The sequence below is a fragment of the Tiliqua scincoides genome, chromosome 6 (assembly GCF_035046505.1).
Source record: "Tiliqua scincoides isolate rTilSci1 chromosome 6, rTilSci1.hap2, whole genome shotgun sequence".
Taxonomy (NCBI): domain Eukaryota; kingdom Metazoa; phylum Chordata; class Lepidosauria; order Squamata; family Scincidae; genus Tiliqua; species Tiliqua scincoides.
In genome coordinates, this window is record NC_089826.1 from 75,766,932 (window position 1) to 75,788,558 (window position 21,627).

Here is a 21,627-nt window from a genome sequence, read left to right on the forward strand (position 1 = left end):
GTTGAATTGGGATCAAGCTGAATTGCCAGCCCTTCTGTTAATGACAAAACCACTTGCCCGTTCTCAGCGCAGGTTCCTTTGCAAAAGCACCTTTCCCACCATCGCAGAGCAGCAATTGAAATAGTCAAAAGGGTTAATTAAAAAATATTTCCAACAAATGTTTTGCCGGACCAAACACTAAAAAAACAAAACAAATAAGTCCAGTAGAGACATGAGAAGGGCCCAGTGCTCTGTGAGCAGTGAGCCAGAGAGTGGGAGTAGGGGTAAGGGAAGGCAGAGTACGGCAAGGAGTAGAGCAAGGAGACTGTGGGCCCAATCCTGAACAGTTTACCACTGGTGCACACTGTTGCAAACATGCCGTAAGGCACGTTTGCGGGCCCTACTACCGGGTGAGCATGGTGGTAGCCCAGCCCAGTGCGGTGGTAGCCCAGTCCAAGAGAGGTAAGTGGAGGCATGGGGGAAGGTGGGGAGGAGACATACCAGGGAGGGGGAGGCGGGCAGAGGGCAGGGAGGAGTGATGCCCAGGGAGGCAAACCGAAGGAGCAAAGCTCCACCAGATCCAGAGCCTCCTTGATGGGCTCACCGCCCAACATGGAAGCTCTTGATTTACCACCAATTTTTTGGTTGGTGGTGAATCAAGTAGCCGCATTGCAGGGCCACTCACTTTATCTGGGGAAAGGGGATGAAAGTTCCCTTCCCCTGAGGAGCCAGCAGTGGCTTCCCAGAATGTGCAGGATGTGGTGGCAGCCACTTTTTGCCCCACTGCAGCCCCAGGCAACTCAGGATTGGCCTGTAAGACACAATCCTAACGATGTGCTCAGCTGGTGCAGATTCCTTGTGCCGACCTGGGAGTGTTGCAAATGTGCCATAAAACATATTTTTGACTAGTCTGGAGTCAGGGAGGTTGGCGCAAGGACATGTGCCAGCCTCTGCACACCAAATCCCAACCTGGCAGGGATACGTTTGTGCCAGCCGAGAATGGTCAATGTGGGGGGTTGGAACAGGTGGTAGGAGGGCAGATCAGGGGCATTTTTGGGTGGGAGAGGGCAGGCTGGTGGGTGTTCTGGGCCTGGGATGGGTGTGGGACTGGCCACTGGAACTTAGGCCATTTCCTACTCCCCGTCCTGATCAGCCTTACACGTTCCTCTCAAATTTGTGTCAGTGATTTCATTGACACAAATCCAGGTAGCCCCTTACGGGTGGCTGGGGCATTACTTGGGATAATATTCCCTTACTTCAAGTTGTACCATAGCCACATCCTAACTTGGGCAGGATACAGGGCAGGCCACTTTACACTGATCCAGTGCAGGATAGGTTTGGGCAGTGAATAACAGGACAGAGATGAGCGGATCAGGCCAAGAGGGGGATGGGACTGCACTGCTGGCACACATCAGCACTGCTGGCACACATCATATCCTATTCCCCTTCCGGTGCCAGATCTGCCAACACAAGGCAATTCTGCATAGGCTGTGGCTTTCTCTAGGTCAAGTGGACACATTTCCCTTTCCCTTGTCAAGGAAGTGTCTAGCCTGCGCAATTCCCACACTGGGTCCATTGCATCAGCACAGGCTAGGATTGGGCTGCCCTTGTGGCTAAGCAAATGAATATTTATCTGCTCTGTGATGTAGGAAAGTGCACTCCCATCTGTTCACTGGACCCACTGTACACTGTTTATTATTTCCCACATGTTACCAGTTGCAGACAGCATTTTGTTGGGAATGTGCCCAAATCCAGACAGGTGATCATGTGATCGCACCAGCTCTTTTCTAATATTCATTTTAAATGCAATGAATCATGCTTTTACAAATGCTGCTAAAGGGGGGAGGCAGACTCCCCCCCCCAAAAAAAAGATAAAAGTCATGAGACAGTCTCTAGATAAATAAGAACCAAGAACAATAACTAGAACAGTATAAAGGTAAATATATTTATTGGAGCCAATACTAGTTGTTCCTTCATTTCTCATTCATAAGATCTAGCCAGGTAAAGATGATATTAACTCACAGTGGATTCAGAAATTGGCAGAAAAGCCCTTAGAATTGATTGTCTATTGATAAGTCTATTGATGTCTATTGATAAGAAGCCAGTTTTGGCCAGGATGAGTACATAGAAGATATTAGCAATTTATTGACCAACAAATTCTATATCAAGATTCAAATGTCTCTTTCTGTCTGAACTGAACATTTCTTTGCTTAAGAGATCTGGGGTCTGAAGGGGAGGCAAACTTGTGTCTGAGACACAAAAATCTATTTAAGGAAAAAATAGTCCCACAAAAATACTTGCCTTTATAAGAGAGAAGAAAACAAACCCAAAATTGTTGACATCGTGTACTATGATTAATTATTAACTATGTTAATATGTTAATTTGGTTATGTTAATTTCTTTGTTAGTTGTACAGAGTATTTTGTTTTACACCTAATCCTATGAATATGTACTGGGAAATAATTCCCACTGAATTAAATAGAGGTTAGTCTCAAGATTTTGTTTGCTGGATTGCAGTTAACAATGGAGATCTAATTCATACTTACTTGGGAATATGTCCCCACTGAGATCAATGGGAAAAACAAAAGAGCTAAATTTAAGATGCAATCAAAAATGTAATGATAACTGGAACAGGTGGATCCACAATGAAGTCTTAAAATCACCATTTATTTAAAAATGCTATGGTAAATATTTCAACACAGATGTGCATTACTTAATGATGGGGTTATGTTCTTCAATCCCCATTGTTATGCGATTAGGTCATTAAGTGAACATTTAGCCCAATCTAGTGCCTTTGCTGCATAAACGGACACTGTCTGCCAGATGCTAGCTGGCTGCACAGGCTACTGGAGATAGATTGCCTCTCTTTTGCATTAAGAGCCTCTTGTGTAAGCAGACACTCTATGCAGGCTATGGAAGTATTGACTGCCTCATTAAGAGCCTCTTTGTGATTTGACCACTGTTGTATATGTGGTCCATCATTAAGCAGATGATGGTTAAGTGACACACACATATTGTCAGTTTCTCAAAGGATATCTGTATGCTATAATAATAATACTAGTTATGAACTTTTATATTGCTGCTTAGAATACTGAGAGTTCTTTGTAGGAACTACTGTGTTATGTCTTTACAATAACCCCATACTGTAATTATTTTATCCTATATTGCAGCTGATGAAGCTGAGGTTGAAAGTGAATGGCTTGCCCTAAGACCAGCTAGTGAGCTCATGTCAGGGCTGAAATTCAAACTGAGAACTGTCTGATGCTCCTCTTAGCCGAAAGGTCCCAGTTCTTCTGGAAATATTGAGTAGAATTACTTTGTATATCTAAATCAGGGGTGGCCAACCTTACAACTTTAGGGTTCCTAGACCTTTAACAATTGTGTAGATGGGGGAATTTCAGCAGGTGCAGCTTGTCATTTCACATGCAAGTGAAACACATGGATAGTGTTTTGGATCTCTGCTGGACCACTACTGCAATTTAGACTTTCAACCAAGTCAGTCATTGGAAAGGGTCTCAAACCAAGCATGCAATATGAGGCCTCTGAATAGACCAGGCCTGGCAAAATTCTGGGATCCAGATCTTCCATTTCTTTTTCTTGGCTCACGGAGCAACAGTTTCTGCTTAATTCACTCCCAGTTCTAGTACTGAAAGTTCAAGACTATTCTGAAAGCCTGAGCTGGTGACCAGATCTAGACTTGGACAGGGCTACTCTTGCAAGGATACCAAAATGGCTACTGTGTATCCTGGGTGGGGGAGGGGGCAGTTACAGAAGTTTCCTTTGGTCAAGGGAACATTTATTCCCTTAGCCCGCAATCCTATACACACTTACTTGGGAGTAATTCCCATTCAATTCAGTGGGACTTATTTCTGAGTAGACATGCATGGGATTATGTTCTAAACAGCATTCAAGATACTTTTCCTGTACTATACCTATGTGAAAAAAATATGCAGTTGTTTTGGCTTTTCAACTCTTTGTATGTAACAAGCCTTTCAGCAGCTATTTGTGTAATCAAAAGGGGGAAAAGGTACCTTGAACCTTTAAAATGCAGGTAACTTTAAAATGCAACCAGTCTGACTGAAATCACAATGATCGCTTCCGACAATATGTGTATGCACTGATGAAAAAAATGAAAGGGAAGGGAAGCACAATAGGTTCTCACAAGGGAAGCCACAATAGGTTCTGAAATGCTTTCCTGCAAAGGCATGTTAATAAAGAATTGGATTTTTTTTTTTAAAGCAATACTTACTGAAAGGAAGGGAGGGGGATATATACACACACAGGCAGCTGGTAGGTAGCTTAGTAAAACAGTTTGAAGATGGCGGTTGCTGGCTGGAAAGGGAATGCTTGGAAAAGGATTGTAGGAGGCACAGGAAAAAAAAAACCTGATGAAGTCACAAAAAGAAAGGGTAAAAGTTGTTCAAACATTGAACACAGCCAGGTGGTGGCTGTGGCTAGGGGGGCCTTCGCTCAGCTTCGGCTGGTGCGCCAGCTGCGACCGTACTTGGATCGTGCAGACCTGGCCATGGTGATCCATGCCACAGTGACATCAAGGTTAGATTACTGTAACGCGCTCTATGTGGGGCTGCCCCTGAAGACGGTTCGGAAACTACAATTAGTACAGAATGCGGCGGCCCGTGTGGTCACTGGAGCCAGGCAGTTTGACTCTGTCAGCCCGCTTCTCCGGGGGCTACATTGGCTGCCCATTCATTTACGGGCCCAATTCAAGGTGCTGGTTTTGACCTTTAAAGCCCTATACTGCTCTGGGCCAGGATATCTTAGAGACCGCCTACTCCCGTACAATCCGGCTCGCCCTCTCAGGTCATCAGAGAAGGCCTTTTTGCAAGTGCCGCCACCCAAGGAGGTCCGGGGGGCGGCTGCAAGAAATAGGGCCTTCTCGGTAGTGGCACCAACATTATGGAACTCCCTTCCCCTTGACCTGAGAATGGCTCCCTCTCTTGAGAGTTTTCGGCAAGGCCTGAAAACACTGTTGTTTAAACAAGCCTTCTGATTTCTGGCCTTCTTAACTTTTTTTACATCTTTTAGTTTTACAGGCTTGATTCCTCAGTGATCTGCTCTTTTACTCTGTCTTTTAATCTGACTACTGTTTTTATGGCCTCTGTAGTGTGTTTTTAAATGTTTTTTATCTGCTATGTATTAATGTTTTTAAAATCTGTTTTTTTTAAAATATGTTGTTAGCCGCCCTGGGTCCCGTTAGGGAGAAGGGCGGGATAAAAATAAAGTTTTATTATTATTATTATTATTATTATTATTATTATTATTATTATTATTATTATTATTATTATTATTATTGCCAAGAACATAGGTGTGAATAAAGATCCAGGGAGGAGAAAATAGAGAAAAAGAAAATAAAGAAAGCTCCTCAAGCGGCAACACTGGGATGTCATTAGCCACACACACACACACACACACACACACACAGAGAGAGAGAGAGAGAGAGAGAGAGAGAGAGAGAGAGAGAGAGAGAGAGAGAGAGAGGGAGGGTTATTTCAGAGAAAAAATAGTTCTGTGAAATGAAAAAACTATCAAAGAATTGTTGATATACAAACACAGCAACTCTGTCAAAAATTTCTGAAAAGGTGAATCCCGTAAGACATCAGGATAGTGGATAGTCAGCACTTTTTGTGTGCAACAATAGAGAGATTGCACAAGACGGCCTGCAGAGCTCAAACAGCACTGGGACTTTGGCTGTGCAATGCAAGAATAGAGTGGCAGACAGATATATTTACCAGCCTTTGATCAGTTTTATTGAAGATTAGCAGTAGGAATGCTGAAAATCTTGGTGACTTTTTTTTTTTCTCCCCAGTAGGAATATTTGTTCACCATTGCAAAGAAGTGCACAAAGAAATGTGCAGAAAAGGCAGCAGGTATGAAGACTTTTTTTTTGTTAGACTTGCAAAACAAACAAAAAAAACCCTTGTAGTTGGTTGAACAAGGTGACGCACAATTATGCTAAGTGATTAACATTTGCACAGCTTTGACCCAGTGATTCAGTTCTGCATCTTGAGACTTGCATGTCATACGGATCAATGCATGATGAACTACAAGTGGTAAAGTTATTATTACTTTTACTATTGTTATTATATTTTGGATGCTATTTTGGTGATATTGTAATTGCAACTTGTATACCCCACCCTTCCTCCAAAGAACTCTGTCAAAACTCCAAGGTACTGCCCTGCCCACTGCATGGGAGGATGTCCACCTTAGAGATGATGTGCTGGCCTCCCGCACTGGGTGTTGGAAACCCTCACTCCCTTCCAGCTTTTGTCCATTCAACCAGCTACTTTTTCTATAAACATATCTGTTTTGGGGTTATAGAGACATGGAAGAAGCTAGGGGGTGATTTTGAATGGAAACCTGGCTGACAGGGAAAGGTATGCTGGCTATTGCATCATTCATGTACCTGGTAGTTTACAAGGGACGAAAGGACAGTTTCTGCCCCAAGGAGCTCAGAAACTGGAGGGGCTTGGAGAAACTCAGAAACTTGGAGAAATCTTGCCTCCAATTAATTAGGACATTATCCATTTCTCCCCTCCCCTACCACAATATCAGAGAAAAATCAGATTTACCAAGTCAGTATGGGACTCGGCTACAAAGTTGGGAAGAAAGTCCCCAAGGCCATTATGGCTTTCTCTTTAGTGTTCATAAATACTGTGAGTCAAGGAGGGGGTCTTTGGAAGCCTTGACTCCCCGTAGCCTGGGTGCATTACGGGCCTTGCCCATTCTTTAATGGCACCCCAAAAATCTTCTCCCTACCCCATGCTCTCTTGCTCCTTGCACTTATTTCCCTTGTTACTACAAGGGACCATCAAATAAAGGAGGTGATGTGTCTGAATGGGACGCTAGAAGGTATTTTGTGGGTGAGGATGGAAAGGGAGACCTGGCAATTTTCTCTCAGCGGAGCAGGATTTGAAGGGTGTTGAAGAGCCATTCTCTCCTTTGGAACCCAAGAAAATTCATTTCTGAAACCAAGCTTGGATAATTTTGCCAGCATCCCTAAAGGAAACTGAGGAACAGGGTGAGAGGAAAGTGGATGCATGATAAACAGGGGGGGATGTATGATTACAAAAGCATTGCCCCCATGCCACTTCTCCACTCTTAAAATAAATGGCACTAAGATACTGTTATATGTGCCAGCCCACACAGTGATATTCAACCACTGCACTGCAGCACAAATGGTGTGCTGCAGGAGTTTGGGGGTGAGAATCATATATTAGTAGGGCTGTTGGGAGACGTGAGACCCTGGCTGGCAGTGTGATGTGTCTTGTCAATTGTAAAGAAACTGATGGTGTGCGTTGACAATTTTTGCCCCTGCTCAGTGTGCCACGAAATGAAACAGGTTGAAAATCACCGCCGTAGCCCTTCAAGCATGCTTCACGCTTAATTCAGCAGAACAGTTTGCTGCCACTATCAGACTAATGGTTTTTCAAAACAAAGGATAAAAAGAAATACCAGCTATGTGTAACACACTGTGTGACCTGGGGAGTGAAACCACTGGTGTTTTATTCAAGGTTACATGTATTTTGAGTGTCTAGACTTTCCTTTTGAACTGAAACAAAGTTACCTCAATATGGCATGTCCTAGAAGAACAGAGGCCGGGACTGTGTTTTGCCAATTCTGAGTCCAACTTCTTGTATGCAATTTCTTGTGTGCAAACTTCTTTGTGTGCAATTCTGGGGGTGGGATGGGGAGAACCCCCGAGAACAGTATTCAACACTGCCATGATTTTGAGAGGCTGAATCAGGGTCCTAATTTAAAAAAAAAAAAAAAATCAAGAATGAAAAGGCTCTGTAAAAGTCTTTCTTGTTTTATTGAAACGGAAATTTAAAAAATCTTTGTATTTTGAAGAGGTACTCTTCTATCCAGTGTGGTTCAATAGCAGTTTCCAGGCAACTGTTCAGCTTTGCAGTGGGTGGCAAGGGACCATCTGAACCTAAAAAAAAAAAGGATAATTAACACTGTAGTTGCCTGATTCTAGCTTGAACAGGAAACACACAGCACAGTACTGAAGCAGAAGCAACGGTTTCTTTTAGGCCACTCCAAAAGCAATATGCTCTGAAAAGACTCTCCAAACAAATATTTTCATTTCAGGATTCTACACAAGATATCAAACTGTAGTGGCAGGTTCATTTTAAGATATATGTTATACTAGCAAAATGTCCATTGTTGTGATATGTGCAGTATATGTGGGTATGGAATGACAGTTTGTATCATGCACAGGAGCTCAGGACATACATTTTTGTGTCCTGGAAGATGCTTTCAACACTCTCTGGGATTTTGTCTGGGCAGCTGGACTGTTACGTGAAAATCTCCTTTTCCCTTCCAAGTTGTGATTTTTGTATCTGGTTATATTATTTTGGATCATACAGATCAAGCAAGCAGGCCACTCCTCCCCCAGCACATGTTTCTAAGGGCCATGGCCAAGCTACAAACACATGAATTACACAACCCCCACTCCCTTGCAGAACCTAATCACTGTGTCTCCTGATTATGCAAAACAAGCCTGCACCTCCAGAGGAAAAGGTCTATTGTTCTTTTGTTGTATTCTTAAGCACCTTATGCAGATTGTCTCCCTCCCCCAGAGTCAGGTTTTGCTGATAGCTGGTTTCTGGACCCTTCCACCTTTTTTTCACCTGGGTGTTACTGAGCATGTGCACAGCTCTGGGATACTTCCGGTCATTTCTAGATCAACTTCCAGGTCAGACAACCCTTATAAGAGAGAACTCAGAGCACATGTCTCTCTCTCTCTCTCTCTCTCTCTGATTGCCCTCCTGCGGGAGCGGTCCTACACGGGACTCTTCCTCCAACTGCCCCCCCGGACAGGTAAATATATCTTGCGTCTAAACTCCCTACCTTCTTCCCTATCTATTCCTCCCTTCTTCCCCATCTTTAGTCAGCAACTGGGTTTAGTAGATTAAGGAGCCCCTAAATACTTCCCTACACCCTATCCATTTCTGATTCCTTTTCGGATGCACCCAAATACATAGCACATGCATCCACCACTAGCTAGGTACACTATACACAAGTACTAGAAATCTATACTTATCAATTCTCCATGTGTATTATGTTTACCTTTGTGTGTTTTTGCAATAAAAATATAATCCTTTGATTGAAAGTTCCCTTTCTCCCAGTCTCCTCATTAAGCTAGACAAGGGATCTCTTTGCTTAACGCTGTCTTGGTATCCAGCCTATGGTCCCAAAAGTTTCCAAAAGGCTAATATACTAAACAAAACAGCCTTTTTGGTAACAGGACCACTTAGGGCCTAATTCTACCCAATTTTCCAGTGCCAGTGTAGCCATGATAATGGAGCATGCACTACATCCTGTGGTGAGGAGACAGTCACAGAGGCCTCCTCAAGGTATGGAAACATTTGTTCCCTTACTTCGGGGCTGCATTGTGGCTGCACCGGTGCTAGAAAGTTGGATAGGATTGGGCCCCCAATGTGCTTTCACTACAAATGTGCCAGGGGCTCCAGGTCTGAACCAAGAACCTCAAGATCTGAGATGTTTAGTTTTTGAATTTGCATGAACTGTGCATTGCTTGGTGGCCAAACTTGTGTGACTCAATGTAAGAGTAATATAAGATCAACTTCAGATGTTTGTGAGCCTCAAGAGAGATGTTTGAAAGCCGTAATATTTAGTAAGCATTTCAGTTCTTAAATAAATTGACTTACCATGAACATTAAACTTGTAATTTAATCCAGTGGACTCTTGTTTTTACCCAATAAATACTTAGAATGCTTAAAAAAAAAATCAGAAACTTTTCCACCTGGAGGTATCACCTGTGATTGTAGCTGGGACATGAAAAGTATATGCTGTACCACTGAGCTACAGACCCTCCCCAAAACAGGCAGGCGCACGCGCACGCACACACACACACACACACACACACACACACATACACACACACACACACACACAACTCCCATCCATGGAGTTCTTTATTTTACATATAAACACTGAAATAATAGGGTCAAGGAGGTGAATGAATCTCCTGAAGTATCGACCTCCCCATCTTCTATCTCTGTTCTCTCTGCTTGCCCTTTCTTGTTTTGCTCTTGCCGAAAAATTCCTTAAAGCCAATAAAACTTGATCAGCTATTTCAGCTCTCCTGTGGCCTGGAACAAGGTCGTTTGATATCACAATGAGTCTTGCAACCGAAAGCCAGTTCTTGCTTTATAATGATTAAATATGGATATAAAACAGACCGTTTGCAGAAATGAAAGCAAGCGAGAGAGATCAAAACACAGATTTAAGATCAAGAACGTCAGAAAGAAGAGGGGACTTATGCCATGTGAACTCAAAAGCATAAGATCAGAATATAACGAAGGGAAGGACTTAACTGAGGAGGAAAAAGTCAGGGAAAGTGGGGAACAGGCAGAGCAAAAATATTGAGTGGTGCTGAGAGTATGGAATAGAGAAGAATAATGGAAGAACTAGAGGAAGGAGAGGAGAAAGCAAAATGGCCAATCCACAACCTCAACAATCCAGGTGGAATCGCCGTCCTTAGGCTTCTGTATTATTCTAAACTGGAAAATAGTGGAATCTCAACAAGCTGTTAATTAAACATAAGCAGGAGTAGAAAGAAATGGTGCCTGCAGTCTTACAACCCAATTCTATCCATGCCCGCCCCCACAGATGCAGCCCCTCCACTGGAGTGTGAGGGAGGGGGTAATTCTGGAGGTCTTCTCTAGGTAAGGGAACATTTCTTCTCTAGGTCAGGTAAGTAATGTCAGAAGTGTACCAGAGTGTTGTGACACCCAGGGCAGGAATGGAGCGATGTCTCGTGATGTGATGACGTCACGTGACATCACTTCAGAAAGCCGTGACTGGGAGCATCCAGGCAGCATCGCAATTGGAGTGGGTGCCTGGGCTTGCAGCTGCAGCGAAATCACCCGAGCCACTACTGAGAGGGCACATGTCCAACAATCGCTTCCCTAGTTAGAAGCGACTGGAACGCACACACGCTGTCAGCAGCCAGTTGGGCAGTTTTGCCCCAGTCACAAGGGCCCATGTGCAACAATTGCTTCCCAACTGGAGAAACAATTGGAGCGTTCATGCTGGCACCCACCTCCAATTGGCACTCAGGGCTCTTGCCTTGTCTTGCCCCAGGGCAGATAGTCCCCCTGAGTATCCTGCACCAGAATGAGTCTACTTGGACCTGTGCCAACATTTAACCTCCTAGGAATCCTTTTGAATCTTTTGTCACTGCTTGTATGCTGTTGTTTTTCGGCTGTTGCTATTTTTATATTGTATCCGTATCATTCCGCTTGCTATTTTTAAAATTGTTTTCCAATGTCTCTTATTCATTATTTGACTCATATGTATTTTGAGAATGGTGTTATTTATTTTACTCAAAAGTAAGCCCATTGCTTTCAGTAAGACCTAGGCTGCAATCCAATCTTAGAGCCCAATCCTGAGGTCTGTGGCACAGCTCCGCGCCGTGGACCACAGCCGCAAACGTACCGTAAGGCAAGTTTGTGGGGCTCACTGCCGGTCTCCCGCTGGAGCTAGCCCAGCGCCGGCCCAAGCTGGGCTAGCGCGGGACGGTGGCCCAGGTTCTGCGGCTCGGCGGTTGCATGGACCACCGGGCTGTGGAATGGAAGGTGGGGGCGTGGCCAGGGGCATGGGGGAGGCGTTCCAGGGAGGTGGGAGGCCGGCGGGAGGTGTGCTGGGGGAGGGAGAGAGGCGGATCCGCGGAGCTGAGCTCCGCAGGATCCCAGGCGCTCGTGCAGGGCTGCCCACTCTACACAAGCACCTTTACTTTAGTGCCGACCTTTTGGTCAGCACTAAAGAGAGTAGCCCCATTGCGGGCTTACTTGGGGGAAGGGGACAAATGGGGGAGGCACAGGATCTGGTGGGAGCCCTGCACAGAGCTGCTGAGCCGGGGAGCTCCGGGCAGCTCAGGATTGGGCTGATACTCACTGAAAAAAAACAAAAAAAAACACCACATATGTTTTATATTGTTTATTTTTTTTAATTGCACACCACCTTGAACATAGGAAAGATGGTATATAAATCTTTTACGTAAACAAAACTGAGAGAGTGCCTGAGAACACTCTTTTGCGGCTGTACAAAGTGGTGAGCAAGGTGCATTATTTATTTATTTTTATTGTCCACCTTTTCATGCCACCCTCCCTCCAAGGAGTTCAGAGTGGTGTACATGGTTCCTTTCTTCCTTTTGTCCTCAGAAAGACCCTGTGAGGTAGGTGAGGCTGTGAGTGAGTGCCTGGCCCAAGATCACCCAGGAAGCTTTCTGGCCAAGGAGGGATTTGAACCTGGATCTTCCAGGTCTAGGTTCAACTCCTGAACCACTACACCATCTTGGTTCTCTAGTAAGCTCCTCTCTCTTATCAGGAAATGTTCCATCATTACTTCTCATTCCCTTCTTACTGAGGAACTTCTGATGTCTTCTTGAGGAACCTCAGGACACCAGAATACAAGGCACCAGGACAGGACCTTCTAACTTGGTCTGATAACTACTGTAACACAGAAAGGAAGAGAGAGGGAAAAGAACACACTAAATATCTGTATATTTAAAGAAAATCTGTGGAATTCCATGTTGACTGCAATTTAAGCTGCCTGCAGCTTGGAGTGGAAGATGCTGCCAGGTTTTGGCACCGTTTCAGAACAATAGGAAAGCAGGAAAGCTCAAACTTGTCAACACCTCTGTGTGTGAGCAGATGCCAAGGCCTCAGCAGAGTTAAAACACAATGGGGGAAGACGCTTCAACTGTCAACAGCCTTTGTAGAAGCAGATGCTCTGGTTTTGGCAGAGTTTAAATTAAGTAATAAACAGGGTATGGCCTCCTCCTGGAAGTGAACCTCCCATACCCCTTGGCGCGTGAACAGGTGCCGTTTTTGCAATTTCCTTGGCACTCGGTTTGAATATTTAAATTACAGTAAACTGGGAAATGATAGTGTGGCATATGAGAGCGTAGGCGTCAAAATACATCTCAGTTGCTCCCGTGTTTTCATACGTGTGCTGACATGTCTACCTCGGGAGTTCAGTTCCGGATGCTGAGGAGAATGGGCATTTGAGTCAACTCAGAAGATCCGTCCAAGAAAACAAACGTTCTTCACTTTTGAACGTGTAAAGCTTTGACCTTATTATTCAGTGCTGTGAACCCACATTTCACATAGTATACAGAAATAGCAGGAAGTAAGATGTACCAAGGTGTGAACCAGAGAGCCAAATCCTGGTTTCTGACTTATAGACAAAGGAAAGGCCAAGAATAGGACAGTGAATTGTCCATGGGTGCTTTGGATTTGCTGTTAACATAAGAAAAGCCCTGCTGAATCAGGCCAAAGGTCCATCTAGACCAACTTCCTGTGTCTCACAGTGGCCCATCAGATGTCTCAGGGAGCACACAAGACAACAAGAGACCTGCATCCTGGTGCCCTCCCTTACATCTGGCATTCTGTGGTAGCCTACTTCTAAAACCAGGAGGTTGCACATACCCATCATGGCTTATAAGCAGTAATGGACTTTGCTTCTGGAAATCTGTCAAATTCCCTTTTAAAGGCATCTAGGCCAGGTACCATTACCACATCATATGGCAAGAAGTTCCATAGATTAATTATCTGCTGGGTAAAAAAGTATTTTTTTTTTCTTTGTTCAAACTCTCCTGATACTCAGTTTTAATGATCTGGGATGGACTTTTCCTCCAGAAATCTGCCCAATCCTCTTTTAAAGGCATCTAGGCCAGATGCCACCATCAACTCCTGTGGCAAAGGGTTCCACAGACATTCTCAAAGAGCAGCTGCCCTCAGGTTTCAGTCCCAGTCCTTGAACTGGTGATAAAAGGAAAAGCAGCGGGGGGATAACCTGGAGCACCACCACTCAGCTCTGGTCAAAGGAACTGTGGGGAGACCCACTCATTATGGTCAATGATGCCTTTTGGCATCAATAGGCCAGAGCAGTGAGGAAATATTTGCATGCTTATGCTAGACAGGCCTTGTTCTCCCTATGTCGCATGGCAAAGACCTGTTCAGTCTGATGGTAATTCTTAAACCAGTTTGTGATGGAACTGGAGCATTTGAGTCCTGGACAACTGTGCTACAGTCAAGTATATCCTGATCATTCATGGCGTACCTGGACATTCATGTCCATTTGTGTGTGTGTGTGTGTGTTCCAGGTATTTGCACCTCACTATAACTGGGCAACAAACAAATTACAATTGGGCCACAAACCCCATGTTATATCTCTTAAACCTCTTATCCCAGCCCTAACCCTAAACCTATATTTGCATTTTGAAAATAAAAAAGTAATCTAATATACATATACAGGTATTGAAAAAGGCTTTCCCAACTTTACCTCTTCCCATGATAGCAGGGGTGGATTCAAGGGGAACTATGAGTGTGTGGGCCCTCCAAAACTATTGCGTCAGTGGGGAAGGGTGCTCTCTGGAAAGGGGAGCAAAGTCAGGCGCCAGGAGAATGCCCACTGATGGCGTGTCAATGGCAAGATTGTGCCTGGCCAGGAGTCCAGGTCTAACTCCTGAAAGAGGCAACTCCAGAGGGCAGAGCTAGAATGGAAACCCAGGGCAAAGATAAGAATGTTTGCTTACCTTGAGGACCCAAAATCCCACATGGGTTGCAGCACACACAATGTTTGTGTGACTGCATTGGCAGAGGGGGGAGATTTAGGCTGGTGAGTTTGCTAACCTTAAATCAAATTGAGAGCCCAATCCTATACATGCCTACTCAGCAGTAAGTCCCATTATAGTCAACTCCCAGGAAAGTGTGAATAGGATTGTAGCCAGAGTCAGTATTAAAACAGAGTACATTTTTAAATAAAAATGAGCATTTGTTCTTAAGAAAAGGTTTTTGTTTTTTTTTAAAGCGGAATAATTCATTAAAAATAGCAGACTTTTTGTAATAAAGCATAGTAATTAGTAAAAGATCAGTAAAAAAACTTTTAGACTTAAATATTAACTTTTTCCCACTTAATACATCACATTTATTGGAGAGAGTTCTCTCTCTCCCTCTCTCTCTCCCTCAAAGAAGTTCATTCCTGTACATAACTTATGTTGCACATCAAAGACAGAAGGATATGAAATCTGTGATAGTTTTTAGTGAATCATCTATATCTCAGCTACGTGCTGAGTTTTTGATCATATTTTAATGGAACCATGTTTTATACTTGCCTTCTCATTAGACACGGTACTCGAGCGGTGTTGTAAAATAGTAATGCAGAAACGGGAGAAAAAAAGGGGGGAGGGGACTAGTCATTTTGGAAGCCAAAGTGCAAAGCAGGCAACTCTCACTTCAGGTAAGGGTGGAGAAGTGTTATCAGCTAAAAGATACAAGAACTTGTGTTAGATATACTGAATGCTAAAGATTATATGAAAAAGCAAACTGTGAGTCAACAACCTTCCCTAGCCTTCAACATATACAGCTACTTTTTACTGGCTATTGGTTCATCTGCTGCAGTATTGTCTACTCTGATAAGCCCTAGCTTTCTCACATATCTGACATCCCTTCCACCTAAAGTACTATCATCTAAGACATTTTTTAATTGGTGACACAGGACCTCCTGTGCAAAGACCTCCTCTGTGCAAATGCATGTACTAACCTAGGCCCTCTCTATTCTGACCAGACATAGAGATATGTGTAGCCTACTACTCTGTAGTAATTATGGCAGCACTCAGGTGCTCCAGATAGTTGATCAAGATACACATTCTTGTTCATGACGCAAGATAGACAGGATAGTGTTTCGTCAACAATACTTCTGCAGTGATGATGGGGGTTGTGTGTGCTCAGTGCACAGTCACATCAGATTTGGATTTGGCTCAGGCGGTGTGATCTACACTAGATGTTAAAAGCTGTGCCTCATCCAACGAAGGATGGAAAAGCTGGCTCTGATTTGGATGGGAGACCATCATCACTGATAAGCTGTTGTGAGAGAACAAAGCCATGAAGAGGTGCTGTTGCTGTCTGTTGATCACAGGGCTGTGAGAGGGCAAGGAGTCAAATGTGACCAGCTGCCAAGAGGTGGCAGAGTGTTTGGCAAAAGAATGATGATCACAAGGAAGGAAAGCATCTGGAAGTGAAAAAAATGGCATTTGTAACAATGAGGTTTGGTGACAGCTTGCTTAGGTGAACCACATTTGGTCAATATAACTTTCCCATAGAAATACACCATCATCATCATAATTTCTTGATCCAGTATGGGATGGTGTTGTAATAGATTATCCAATATGGAATGGAGTTGGAAGATCCAGGTTCAAATCCCCTTTCAGCCATGAAGCTTCCAGGGTGATCTTGGACCAGTCACTATCTCTCAGCCTAACCTACCTCACAGGGTTGTTGTGAGAACAAAAGGAGGGGAAGAACTATGTACACCATTCTGGGCTCCTCGGAGGAGAGGATGTAGAAAAATGCAAAAACATACAACCATCTTTGTGGACAATAAAGTAACAAAGTTACACCAAAAGAAAACAAAACTACAGTTGCAACCTACAATTGAATCAGATGATTTCTAATACAGGATTGTACGTGTTTAGTGCTCTCCCTGCAAATAATAAAGCTTGATATGTTTTTCCTGATCAGACAGAAGAACACAGACTTTTTTTCAACACAGCTGAATTTGAATTTGAGTGCTTGAATTTCCAGGGCCTGGATGCCCCAAGCTGAGCTCTAGTTTGTGATGCAAATGTAAATCCTTGTCTGATCACAAGCTTAGCAGGACAAAGCTTAGCGTGTCTTTGCACAGAGGGCCAAATCCTACAAGCACCATCCGAGCTTATGGATTGAAACAGAAATAAGGGCACTTTGCACTTGTTTCTAATTTGCAGTCTCATAGCATGGCATTGATTCACATGGGATTCATATCTACACCCAGGTATGCTCCATTGTGAGCCTCAGCATGTTTCATGCCCCTCCCTGTGGCTGCTGCACCCACCAAGAAAGACACGTGCAGACATGGGTTGCAACATGAACTATAGTCGGACTTGCACTTCTGAGTGGCGCTGGTGCATGACCCACCCCCTTCATTGGCCGTGTCACACCCCAGAATGCCTTGCAGCATAAAAAAAAGTGGGCTGCAATGTTCACAGCAGTTATGTTATTGGTGCAACCAGCCACACTGCAACCATTACTGAATCGCCATCTTCAGGTCACGGAGAAACTTACTGCTGTGTGAGTGACACTGCAGGCAAGTCTTCAAATGACTGTTTCCTTACATCAGTATTATCCAGTTTCTTTGTGGGGCTCCATTTGAATGAATAATAGAAAGCCTTTATTAATGATATTTGCTCTTAGAAATGCAGTTTATTGGCTTAAGAAAGGACAGGGGGAGACGAACGTCTCAACGTTTGCAGGAATTGTGTGATTTTAAGTCTCTTCAATAGATATTGCGCAGTGTCGGCTTTTGTTAGAACGTGACAGACAGACATTCCCCTGGGGGCTGGGGATAAGAATAGGCCCTCAGTTTGGCTGTACTTGTTGTAAGAGATGACTAAACAGCCACCGGGTAGATGGGACTCGTTAGCCTGGGAAGGCAGCTCATCTGAGAGAAGGAAAACTCTGATCCCAAACCTCCACTGCCTTGTGGCTACATCCAGTTATGGAAAAGGCTTCAGGAGTCAACCTCGAGGCAAAATCCGGAACCGGAGTCCCTGAGGCAGTTCATGGCTGAACACAGTCACGTTCTGGCAACTCCTGCGATGCCGCTGGAACCAACCGTATTGGCCTCTGCCTTTCCATTGGACCATTTCAGTGATGTGGAGAGGGGGGATTTGCTGCATGGGTAACAGCCTATCCTCCATACCTACTTTACCCAGGCTTCGCGCACTGGAGAGGACACTCTGTTCCAGAACCACCATTCAGAGCATGATACCATAGTCTTCCGAGACTGAAGGATGCCAACATGGACAGATAGACAGTTCCACAGTAAAAAGTAGTTCTTGGAGCTGAGACTTGCCCCTTCTGCAGAGGCTTGTTTAGAAAAAAAAACCAAACCAAAAAAAAAAAAAAACCAAGGAGCAAACAAGTACAAGTCAATTGAAAAATATATATATATATATATATATATATATATATATATATATATATATATATATATATATATATATATATATATATTCCAGATGATAAAAATTGCATAAATCATCAGAGAAATGTGTGTTGGTGTAATTCTTGTCCAAGAAGTCAATTTCATGTCATGTGTAAATAGCAGGGTGTCAGCAAGCCTGTGGGGGTGGTGGCATCCTAATACATGACAATGTGTTTGACTTTTAAAAGTAGAGCTTGGAATAGGGAAGCAAATATCTAATGTTACTTATCTATGCTTTCAAAGGTCAAGGAGGTGGGCAGAGAGAGAGAGAGAGAGAGAGTTTATATCATGAAATCATTATCCTCTTGATGTGATAATGGGAGATTTTCAACTAGTTCAGTTAGACTTTCAGTTTCCATAAACAGCTGGAAATTGGTGCATTTATGCACCACTGGGTTATTAAGGGGACAGATATCATTCCCACTGACATCTGCAGCACAAAGTTCTTCAGGAATTGTTGGATTAGATCAAAACTCAATCTAGTACAGCATTTTGTTTTCAACAGTGGGACTCTCCCATATGCATCCATGAAGCTTGTAAGCACAAGACCAAAAGTGTTCCTCGCACTTTTTGTTGCCCAACCACTGGTATTAAGAGAGATCCTACCTCTGAAGCTGACTGTTCCATTTAGCTCTTGTCCCTACTAATTACTGATAAACATATGTGTCATGGATTTGTTAAAACACTTTTAAAATGAATCGCATTACATTCAAGGTGACCAGATGCAATGGATGGCAGAGTGCCTACACCTTTAACCATTGTATAGAAGAGGGTATTTTAGCAGGTGCAGCTCAGCATGGAAGGGTTTAAAAAGCTGACCTGCCAAGCACAGCTGAATGTGTGAGGGAGTTGATGCATCAGCTCTAGTGTGCACACCTATAAATGCATGCACAGATATAAAATGCCAGCACACAGTTTCCCAACCTTCTCATCCATTTATTGACATGCCCTACTTGCCAGTGCAAGGGCCAAACTAGATAAGAACATAAGAAGAACCCTGCTCTGATCCAGCCTCTGGACCAGACCAAAGACCCATCTAGTCCAGCTTCCTGTATGATACAGTGGCCAACCAGATGCCTCAGGAAGCACACAAGGCAACAAGATACCTGCATCCTGGTGCTCTCTTGCACCTCCCTTGCATTCAATTTCAGTGGATGTCCCCTGGTTCTGGTGATGTGTGAGAAGGAAAATAACATCTCTCTATCTACCAATCTCAGGCATCGGTTTATACATCTCAATCATGTCCCCCCCACCCACACCCTGACACCATTTTTCTAGTTTCAAAAGACACCGCTACAGTTTCAATCCCTCTGTGGCTGCTAGTTGCTAAAATTGTAAAGGGATGGGAGATCTGATCTCACAAAGCACTGCCATCTTAACTGGTTAGGTCCCAAGGGAAACTCAGGCAGCCTTGGCATGAGAGTGAAACTGTAAGTGCACAAGATGTCCCTATTTTTGCTTGTGAAATGTTGGCGGTTAGGATATTTGGAGCTAAGGAACGTTTCCAGGTCTAATGGCAAGACTTCCTGGAAGACGCAATGAAATGGCGTCTAAGCCAAAGAAATGGGAGAGGAAGTTTGCAAGGGAGTGTACCAGGATGAAGGTCTCTTGCTGACTTGTGTGCTCCCTGGAGCATTTGGTGGGCCGCTGTGAGATACAAGAAGCTGGGCTAGATGGGCCTATAGCCTGATCCAGTGGGGCTGTTCTTATGTTCTTATGACGTGACTTCTTGCCGTCTTGGGCCTCAGAAGTTCTTAGGGCTAAGTGGGACATCTGTATCCACAGCCATCTCATCTGGTGGCTCCGATATTTGTCTCATGCTGAAAATGCTTTCATAGACTTTTCAAGTCTCCTTTCAAATCTTAGTTTGAATTTCATTGCAGCAAAAAAAAAAAAAAAGGAATAAAATGAAATGGAAGGGGATTGCTGTGCCCACTTTGAGGTAATGCATTACGATCTCGCGCAGAAAGACTTTGATCTCAGGCCCTTCACAATTTTCTTCCTCTTTTTCTGTGTTTCTTTTTTTACTCTCAACTACCATTGAAAATTGTTCCCCGTGTGTTTTGCTCTAAAGCGCAAGAATCTTACCAAAGTTCAAAGTAATGCGTTCCACCTTTGTTTCTTATACTGAGTGTTTTTATTTGCTTTTTTTCTCTTGCTTTGACAAGGTAGAAACTTTGCTTCGTTTTCTCTTACAAATCTCTTTTGACCTTCGGTTATATAGAAAGCCAGTGATAGAGTATATGCTGGGTGAACAGCGTTTATGTGTGCTGTGGGCCAAGGGTAAAGCACTTACCCGTACAAACATTCCACACATACCCATCAGAAGAGAGCAACCAAAATGATTAGTGGGCTGAGGCACCTCTCTTGTGAGGAAAGGCTACAGCTTTTGGGGTTCTTCAGTCTAGAAAGAAAACACCTGTGGGGGAGCATGATAGAGGGCCAAGTCCTATCCAAATTTCCAGCACTGATACAGCTGCAATACAGAAGCACTTTTCAAAGTGTGATACCATAGTCTCCCGAGACTGAAGGATGCCAATGATGAAAGACCTGAAGTAAGAGAACAGGCATTCCCTTACCTTAAGGAGGCGTCCCTTACTGTCCCACATCTCAGGAGGCAGTGCATACCCCATTGGCATGGTTCCATCTGTGCTGGAAAGTTGAATAGGATTGGGCCCTCAGACATATAAAATTATGCATGGGGTGGGTACAGTGAATGGAGAGTTGCTCTTTTCCCTCTTGCACAACACCAGAACCAGGGGACATCCACAAAAATTGAGTGTTGGGAGAGTTAGAACAGACAAAAGAAAATATTTCTTTATCCAATATGCAATTGATCTGTGGAACTCCTTGCCACAGGATGAGGTGGTGGCACCTGGTCTAAATGCCTTGAAAAGGGGATTGGACAGATTTCTGCAAGAAAAGTCCATCACAGGTTACAAGCCATGATGGGTTTATACAACCTTCTGGTTTTAGAAGTAGGCTATCTCTGAATGCTGGATGCAAAAAAATGGCAACAGGATACAGGTACTTGTTCTTGTTGTCTTGTGCGCTGCCTGAGGTATCTGATGGGTCACTGTGAGACACAGGACTAGAGGGGCTTTTGGCCTGATCCAGAAGGGCTCTTCTCATGTTTTTATATCATGTTTCAAGTCACTTTCCACATATACTGGGACATCTGTATGTTTAGGACTAGTTTAAGAACATTCCCTACACTTTGATAGGGAATTCCAAGGACGTCAGCTAAATAGCTAGCCTTTTTGGAGGTTTCTGAATGTGCCTGGTGAGCTCAGGTGATTGCTACCAGAAGTGAATAAAATATAGAGTATGGAAATATGTAGAGCCGCCAGAGGGTGGATCAGGTTACTTCTGCAACCTTTAATTTCAAAGTAGTATTTTGAAGCCTTCTTTAATTCCTAAACAGGTTTTTAATACATAACTTTTTACAGCCACAACTTTACAAGAAACCACATTAAAACTGGGTCCAGCAGCGGAAGAAAAGATTCCAGCAATAAGCAATTCATTGCCAGATATAAATGGGATGAAAACGTGGTTTACAGCTATTAATGT